We start from the raw sequence: 8,306 nt of genomic DNA, 5'->3' as shown, positions 1-8,306 counted from the left end.
CATCTTATGCAAGAAAAAGCAAAAGAAGTTCATCACCACCACACCAGAATCACAGGAAATGTTAAAAGGACTTCTCTGAGATGGAAAAAAAAAAGATAAAAAATATTAATAAAATGGCTATAACTACATATCTATCAACAATTACTTTAAATATAAATGGATTGAATGCTCCAATCAAAAGACATAGGGTGGCTAAACGGATAAGAAAATAAGATCCTTACATATGCTGCCTACATGAGACTCACTTCAGATTGAAAGGCATGCACAGACTGAAAGTAAAGGGTTGGAAAAAGATATTTCATGAGACAAAAATGGAAAAGAAGGCTGAGGTAGCAATATTTAAATCAGACAAAATAGACTTTAAAACAAAGGCTATAACAAGAGACAAAGAGACCAAGAAATTCCACTTCTGATATTTACACAAAGAAACCCCAAAACACTATTTTGAAAGATATGTGCACCCATGTGTTTATGGCAGCATTATTTACAATAGCCAATATATGGGAGCAACCTAAATGTCCATCAATAGATGAATGAATAAAGAATTGGTACATAGATACAATGGAATATTACTCAACCATAAAAAAGAATGAAATCTTGCTGTCTTCAACAAAATGGATGGGCCTTGATGGTATTATACAAAGAGAAATAAGTCAGAGAAAGACAATCACCATATGATTTCACTTACACGTGGAATCTAAAAAAAAAAACAAAATAAATGAACAAATAAAACAGAAACAAACTCATAGATATAGAGAATATTTGATGTCAGATGGGAGGAAGTTTGGAGATGGGTGAAAAGGGGAAGAAACTAAGAAATACAAATTAATAGTTACAAAATAGTAACTACAACAATGTTTTTAAAGTATAGAGAATATAGTAAATAATATTATAAAACTGTGTATGGTGTCAAATAGGTACTGGATTTACCAAGGGGATCACTTTATAAGTTATATCAATGTCTAATCAATATGTTGTACACCTGAAACTAATAAATATTGTATGTCAACTATAATTGAAAAATTAAAAAATTATTTTAAATAAATAAATAAATAAAGGAGTTGGGATACAAATCTAAGCAGTTATCTCTAGCATTTTTGCTATTAATTACAACTTTATACAGCCTGTCAATTGACAGCATAGGAAAGCAAATTAAATTTCAAACTGGAAAATAATTACAAAAATAAGCTGAAATGTTTTTGAAAAAATTTCAATAATATAGAAGAAACAAAAGCACAGATAAAGAACAAAACAGATTATAAAAATTTGAATAAAATAAGCCACTTAAAAAAAATTTTTTTAACAGGTAACATTTACACAGACATGTATATGTAAGTGTACATGCAGCCCAATTGTTTTATAAAATAAACCACCACCGATGTTTTTAAATGCTTTTATAATTAAGTACAGAGAAATCTTCATGGGAAAGAAGGAATGCAGTTAGCATTAATATGATGGCTAGGTGGAGGGCCAGGGGAGGGAGGGAGTAATTGGGGGGATCGTTTTTATGAACTATATAGATGTCTAACCAATGTACTATATACTTGAAACTAATTTAAATAAATACATTTTAAAAAAGAAAATTAAAAAAAAGAATGCTTGATCTCTCTATCCCTAAAAATAAAAATAAAAATAAAAAAGTCTAATATATACAAACAAGAGGAAAAGGCACAGAAGTCAATAGAACAACTTACGAAAAAACAGCATGAATGGAAGCAGAAAAATTAAATAAAAAGAAATCAAAACTCCTAAAAGAATAATTCAATTCTTAGTCAACGTGACCTGCTTTCAGAACACTTTGGGGATTTATTTCAGTCTTACTTACATTTACCGACTCATCTAGGACAAGTAATAATTATGCAAAGTGAGTAATGAAGACTGGGGTTTGTAGATCTCATGTGTTGTATTTCTTCGGAACAACCTCAAAAAGGAGAAAGGGCCAATAATGCTTCTCTGCGCCAACAGCTCTTAGGCATTCACTTCTGAAGCCTGTTTTGTGGCTAACATATATATTACCTAGGCTGGCCTACCTTGCCTCCCTGATTGCTTTTAAATCCCCTACTACAGTTGGAAGCTTGCCTTGACCTCCAGTCCACCAACCAGAGTTCTGGCCCTCTGCATGACTCTTGCCAGTTTCTTCCTTCTAAAAGAACACAAGGCTCTCCAGATTCCCAGTAAGGAATGGGTCCAGATCTGAGTTTCTAGTGCCTATTTGGATCCTATGATTTGGTGCATCCTGCATCCCATGTCTTTTAGATGCTATCATTACTGCCTGATCAGGCCTACTCCAATCTCACTCCCATCTTCATACCCATTCTCCGCAGTGTCTACTGCTAAGATCTCATGACATTTTAAAGTTAAATCTTCATGGACTATGGACTTTAAACATTAAGGACATTGTTTCAACACTGATGAAGAATGTATGTCTTTCTTTCCTAAATATTTTGCCACTCTTTATCACCAGTGCCTCCGTCAGTAATTTCCCCTTGCTACATCTATCTTTTCTTTCAGACTCTTTTGGTTTTAACATCCTGTTAAGTTTGCCCACCTACCTATAACTTCTAGAAAGCAAAATACATCAGTTACTTGTCAACTCTAAATCTCTTACACATTATAGTTTCTAAAAGCTATATTGGGATTTGTAAACTACGGGGCCTAAGGTCTTGAAATCTGACCGCTGCTGACTACCTGGTTGGTGCCACCACTGCTACTCCATGTGCCTAGCGGTAGCAAAAGAATGCCTATTTAAGAGGCTGAGGGGCAGTAATCTGGTTGGAAAAATAAGCTAGGGGACTTGTCATAAGTAACATTTACACAGCAAACACTATTTTTACTTAGAGTATATGTGTACTGAGGAGAGGAGGTGCTGTAGGAAGGCTTGTAAATATTACAGGGTTATGTTTCCCCCACATCACTCCTTATCTCATTGCTGTCACCTGAACCAGCTTAAGTGTCTAGGTATCTAAGACTAAACTAGAAGAGCTAGAAAAAGCCAGTGGAATGTGGGTGTCTGGTCCACAGCCCTGCTCATCAATACCCTGTACACAGTTTGACTCCCAGCTCAGTTATTAAGAGAAGGCAATGCTGGTTGGGCACCACTTAGACTTTCCAGTGTGGGAGAGAGGAGTACCCTGGGCACTATGGTTTCTGAAGCTGCAAACTCCATGGGTCCAGGACCCATCCAACAGGCTTCCTCTGTAGGTGAGGATACTCGAGGGCAGTGGCTTTTCCAGGCTTGCACTGCAGCCAAGCCAGATAATCCCTGCTCCCTGTCAGTGTTACTGATGTGCAACCACCTTTAGCTGATTCCCAGCTTTCATCTTCTGGAATGTAATTTTAAACGTGTTATGTATTTCATTTGTGCAATGCCCTGGATACTGGATTGGAACACAATTGCAGCAGATTACGCTATTTATTTTACATACTTGAAGACAGAGCCTCTTGAACTCACTATGCAAATGCATGTGAATAATATGCAAATCAGCATTTTCTGCCAAGACTCTGGCATTTTTGTTTTAATGGGACTGTGAATCCTATTCAAGATGGAAGAGCATCTTCCTTGTATCTCCCTGCATCAATGCTCTCCCCTTCTACCCTTCAAGGTCCTGACCAGCTTAGAACTTCACTAAGCTTCAAAGCCCTGAGAAAATTACAGGGTCCACTGAATTACATTTAAACTGTAATGGTTATTCCATGACATTATTTAGTGCCTTTTGATAGGTATAATTCAAATGCAATGAGGGTCACACTACTTCACCACCAATTTAGAATTTTATCCTTAAACTCATGGAATCTGACAGTCTTCTTAGCAATTATAAATTTAAATGTTCTCATGTATTGTACAGATGCAGCAGCAACACCACCTTTCTAAAGAAAAAATGCAGTTTGCAAAGCTTTTTAAAGTAAAGTTTACAGTGGTCCTGGTAAAAGGTATCAGACTAGCCCCTGTGAAACTGAATCATCTATTTACAATAGTAAAGTACATGTATGTTACACATGCTGCCAGAGCCACCACCATCATCATCATCATAACCATCAAAGCTGCAAGGAGAGATGTGCTCAGACCCAAAAGAAGCTACTGAAGAAACTAATCAAATCCAATGATTATGTGAATACCATCAAAAATAAAAAAGACAACCCTTGTCCTTTAGAAGTGTATAATCTAATAATAATAATAACTAATATTCACTTAGCACTTACGTTGCACCAGGCACCACGCTCAGCACTCAACACAGACACATCATCGGTTCCTCATCACGACCATATTTGCCCAAGATCTTACGGTTCAAAAATGACAGAGCCAAGATTCAAACCCAAAGAAATCATTCTGGTGACTTACATATAAACAATCATTAAATAAACAGAATTGAACTTCTATAGGCTAAACACAATTGTACCAAAAACCAAGGCGAGGTCTTTAACTCTCATAAAAGGTTTTCATTTAGGGCTATAATAACACAGAGGGAGAAAAGAATCAGAAGTTCCATCTCCCAGTGACCCAGTTCTAATTTGTATTTTATGCTTATCTGCCAAATTCAATAAGATATCCTCATGGTTCTATAGTCTTAGTCCCTTTATAAAGAATATTATTCTAAAAAACTTTTAAATTCTCATAATGAAATATCACATGGGCTAGATTTATCCTTCCTATTTTGGGAATGAAATGAATACAATTCCTTAAGTGACCCAGGTGCCTGGTGAGGGCCAAAGACTCCCAGGCACTGTGAGCCAAAACAGCACACAGGCCAGAATGAAGCCCCACCTCCCCCCATTCTCTGTACTCTCCCACAATTTGGTCATTCCTTTTTGTTCTGCAGAAGTGGTAGAGGCAAGTCAGAGACCATCACCTTGGATAAAGACACTTCTTTTTGTAAATACGAAACACTTTCCAAAGTCCTATAATACATGAGAAAATGTCAGGGTGCCAGAGCTTCCAACAAGAGTCCCAAGGGCCAAATGTGGCCTACATAAACATATAGGTCTCCTGAAGACACTAGAGGAGTGAAGGTTATCTAGTAAGCCCCCCAGGCAGACATAATATTGCTGAGGTTTTAGAGAATGAATCCTAAAACTTGCTCCAAACAGATTCACCTGACGTTCTGAAAGTACATTTTCTTTTATGGAACTAGTGGATTCAAAGCTCAGAGCAACAGCCATCAGGGGTGAGAACCTAGAATGTGTTGAGCTGTGACCTGACCAAAAACACATCTGTCCCTTGAGAATCATTCAGTTGGTTCTGGGCTTTGTTCAATATTCTAATGATGTAATCAGTATTGATCAACGACTAGTATTTGGCCCATATCTAAGTGCTTTTGTACAAAATAAATTTGATTAAACTATTTCAAACAGCTTTTGAATTACATTTGAGCGGCCATATTTTAAAATAGTGAATACACTCTATTTTACCACCGTTATCAATAAAATATTCAAGGATTCATACATTTTGATTTCTAATTATATAGCCAACTTCCAAAGAAATGTGCGTCCTGTTTTTCCTATGCTGGTGAAGAATGATGCAGAAGATAGATGATGGGAGATGGGGGTGGGTATGAGAAACCATTAAAAATTAAATTTCCAAAAGAGTTTTTAGGAACATAGAAAAATCCTTAAATTGGGATGTCAATGAAAAGAGCAACATGAAATTCCAAATCAAATAATCCGTAGAAATAAAGGAAGAAATATACCAAAATATTAGATGAAAAACATTCATTAAGTCTTTGCTTAATCATTATTAACTAACGCCAACCCGCAAAAACTTAAGGTTTCAGACTCTACACATGAGCTACCTGAAAATCTGTGAAATGATATGCATGAGCACATCTCACTTTATTTAAAAGACATGTTCCTGAAAAGCCACACATAAAACACAGATATTTGAAGCCATCTACTCAGAGCGACATAATGACAGCTTGCTATTTAAAATTATGATTTTGAGAATCTAATGACTAGTAGAAAAAAATCAACCGAGAACAAACAAAAAAGCAACTTAATGTGACATTTTAAAGGAAGGGGTTGGTATTCACCTAATTTATATACTGATGACACAAATTTATATTCATAAATATAATAAAAATTTTTAAATATACTGCAGTTACGAGCATAAAATTCACAAAAGAGAAACTACAGATGATAAACAAACATGGAAAATTGTTCAATATCACTGGTAATGATAGAAATAAAAATTACTACGGCCATGCCACCCTGAACGTGCCCAATCTTGTCTGATCTCAGAAGCTAAACAGGTTTGGGCCTGGTTAGTACTTGGATGGGAGACCACCTATGAATACTAGGTGCTGTAGGTGTTGAAAGAAAAGAAAGAAAAAAGAAAAGAAAAGAAAGAAAGAAAGAAAGAAAAGTTAACACTGCAGTACAGTATAATTTTTACCTACCAAATCATAAAGGATTTTTATTTAGTTTTTAGAGAGGAATGGCCAACGATATGGTAGGAAAAGGTGCTCTCACATATATTGCTATAGGGAGTATAAATTGATTTAAAAAACATTTTGGAAAAGTCATTTGGCATTATGGATCAAGAACCTTAAAAATGTTAAAACCTTTGACCCTGTAATTCAATTTCTGGGAATCTATCCTAAAGAAATAATGTAAAACTCAGACAGAAAAGCTTTATATACAAAAATGTTCACTGCACAATCATTTATAATAGTGAAAAAATGAAAGTAATTAAATGGCTGACAGTAAGAAGATGGTTAAGTAAATTATGCTATAACTATATGACAGAATGCTAAATAACTTTAAATAATTTTTAATAACAGAAAAACCCTTATGCTATGACATTAAATAAAAAGCATAAAGAATGGTATGAGTCCATCTATATAAAAATGCATAGAAAAATGCTGGAAGGAAATATACCAAAGTGTTAACAGCAATTACTTCATTGGAATTTGAGTGATTTTTCCTCTTTCCTCCAACTTTTCCATTTTTTCCAAATATTTCACAATGAGCATATGTTACTTTCATAATCAGAAAAAAATGTATTAAAGTTATATATTACATAGATTTCAAGTATTTATACCAGTTATTTAGTAGAAAAAAAAATAAAGAAAAAAGAAAACTGAAATACGGCAGATAAACAGATTAATGGTGCATCAGCTTCTTTCTGTCCCCTTTTAGGTACTGCCACTAAATTTTTTAAGGCTATGTTGTGATTTAGCAATTGCAAGTATATGAAATATTTACCCCATTAGCTGAATAAAATTAAGTTAAGTGCATAAATTTGTCTAAAGTCACATATTTCCTATTCTGACTTAAAAGAATCACATAATAAATCATTTTGGAAAGAATCGTTTCTGTGAAGTAAGAGTAATGCAATAATTCTGAGTTATCAAGTGTATTTAAAGTGCTGCACCTTTTTTGTGTGTGCACATAAAGGCATATGTACACTGTAAGCATTGTGAATGTGTGTACATCATGTAGACACATACTAAAGAACATAAGAGGAACTAAGAGTCATTTTGGGTTGGTTTAGTTCAACTCTCTCTCTTGCCAAATGAAGAAACTAAGGCCCAAAGAAATTATGAGGCTAAGAAATGTGCTCAGAGTCATTTGGCCAGCCAGTAGCAAAGTCTGTGGGACCAGACTACCAGTTTAGAGGCTTTCCACTAATTTACATTGCCAAGATTATACCCCAGTGCTATGACTGGAAGAAACTGGAAAGCTGAAATAAAGTTGCAGTAACACCCAACTCTTAACCTTACTCAGGAAATGAGCACTTGAACTTTAACCATTCCGTATAATAAAAGGACCTCAAAAATTGTTTCAAGTGCATGGCTGAACTCAAGGATCTCCGTACAACTGTCCTGAGTGGTCCCTAATCACTCAATTAATTAACAGGATAAACTGAAAGTAGAGGCTAAAGCAGTGTTTGTTTTGTTGGTGTTCGGAAATCAAAAGAGTTCTTTCCAAAATTTGAGGTCGAAAGTTTCGGTTGTTACAAAATAAAAGAAAAGTGAGTTAATCATATAAACTGAACTCTGCAGATGATAAATATTTTACTATTGTACATTAGGCTAGCTATCCCTGCTTTGTGATTCTTGGTGGCTGTGATCAGCATATGTAAAGTATTTCAAGGTGACTTATTAAGCTTGTTAACTGAGGGCTTCAGAAAAAGTTTTAAAATGTAGATCTTTGATCTTTTGATCTTTTCATTCTATGTCAGTTCCTCTAACTTTGGGGTCTAAGGAGGTATCTTTTGGCTTAAGATGCTTATGCCTATTAATCAGGGTTTTACTGTATGCAGCAGAGAGTGACTAAATCATGACTTAAACCACTTTAGCAGAACACCTAAA

The 8,306-nt window shown here is 35.1% G+C and overlaps 1 protein-coding gene and 1 pseudogene across 1 annotated transcript in view; one reads left to right on the top strand and one right to left on the bottom strand.

Moving 5' to 3' along the window:
* Positions 1–8,306, bottom strand: part of GRIN2B (glutamate ionotropic receptor NMDA type subunit 2B) — a 409,687-nt gene that overhangs the window by 310,262 nt on the left and 91,119 nt on the right. The window lies entirely within an intron of this gene.
* On the top strand, positions 6,184–6,302 carry LOC111729825 (annotated as a pseudogene).

Source organism: Pteropus vampyrus, unplaced genomic scaffold (genome assembly GCF_000151845.1).
Source record: "Pteropus vampyrus isolate Shadow unplaced genomic scaffold, Pvam_2.0 Scaffold283, whole genome shotgun sequence".
In the NCBI taxonomy this organism is placed as follows: domain Eukaryota; kingdom Metazoa; phylum Chordata; class Mammalia; order Chiroptera; family Pteropodidae; genus Pteropus; species Pteropus vampyrus.
Note: the sequence above shows the minus strand (reverse complement) of the source record. Positions and strands in the feature narration are given on the sequence as shown.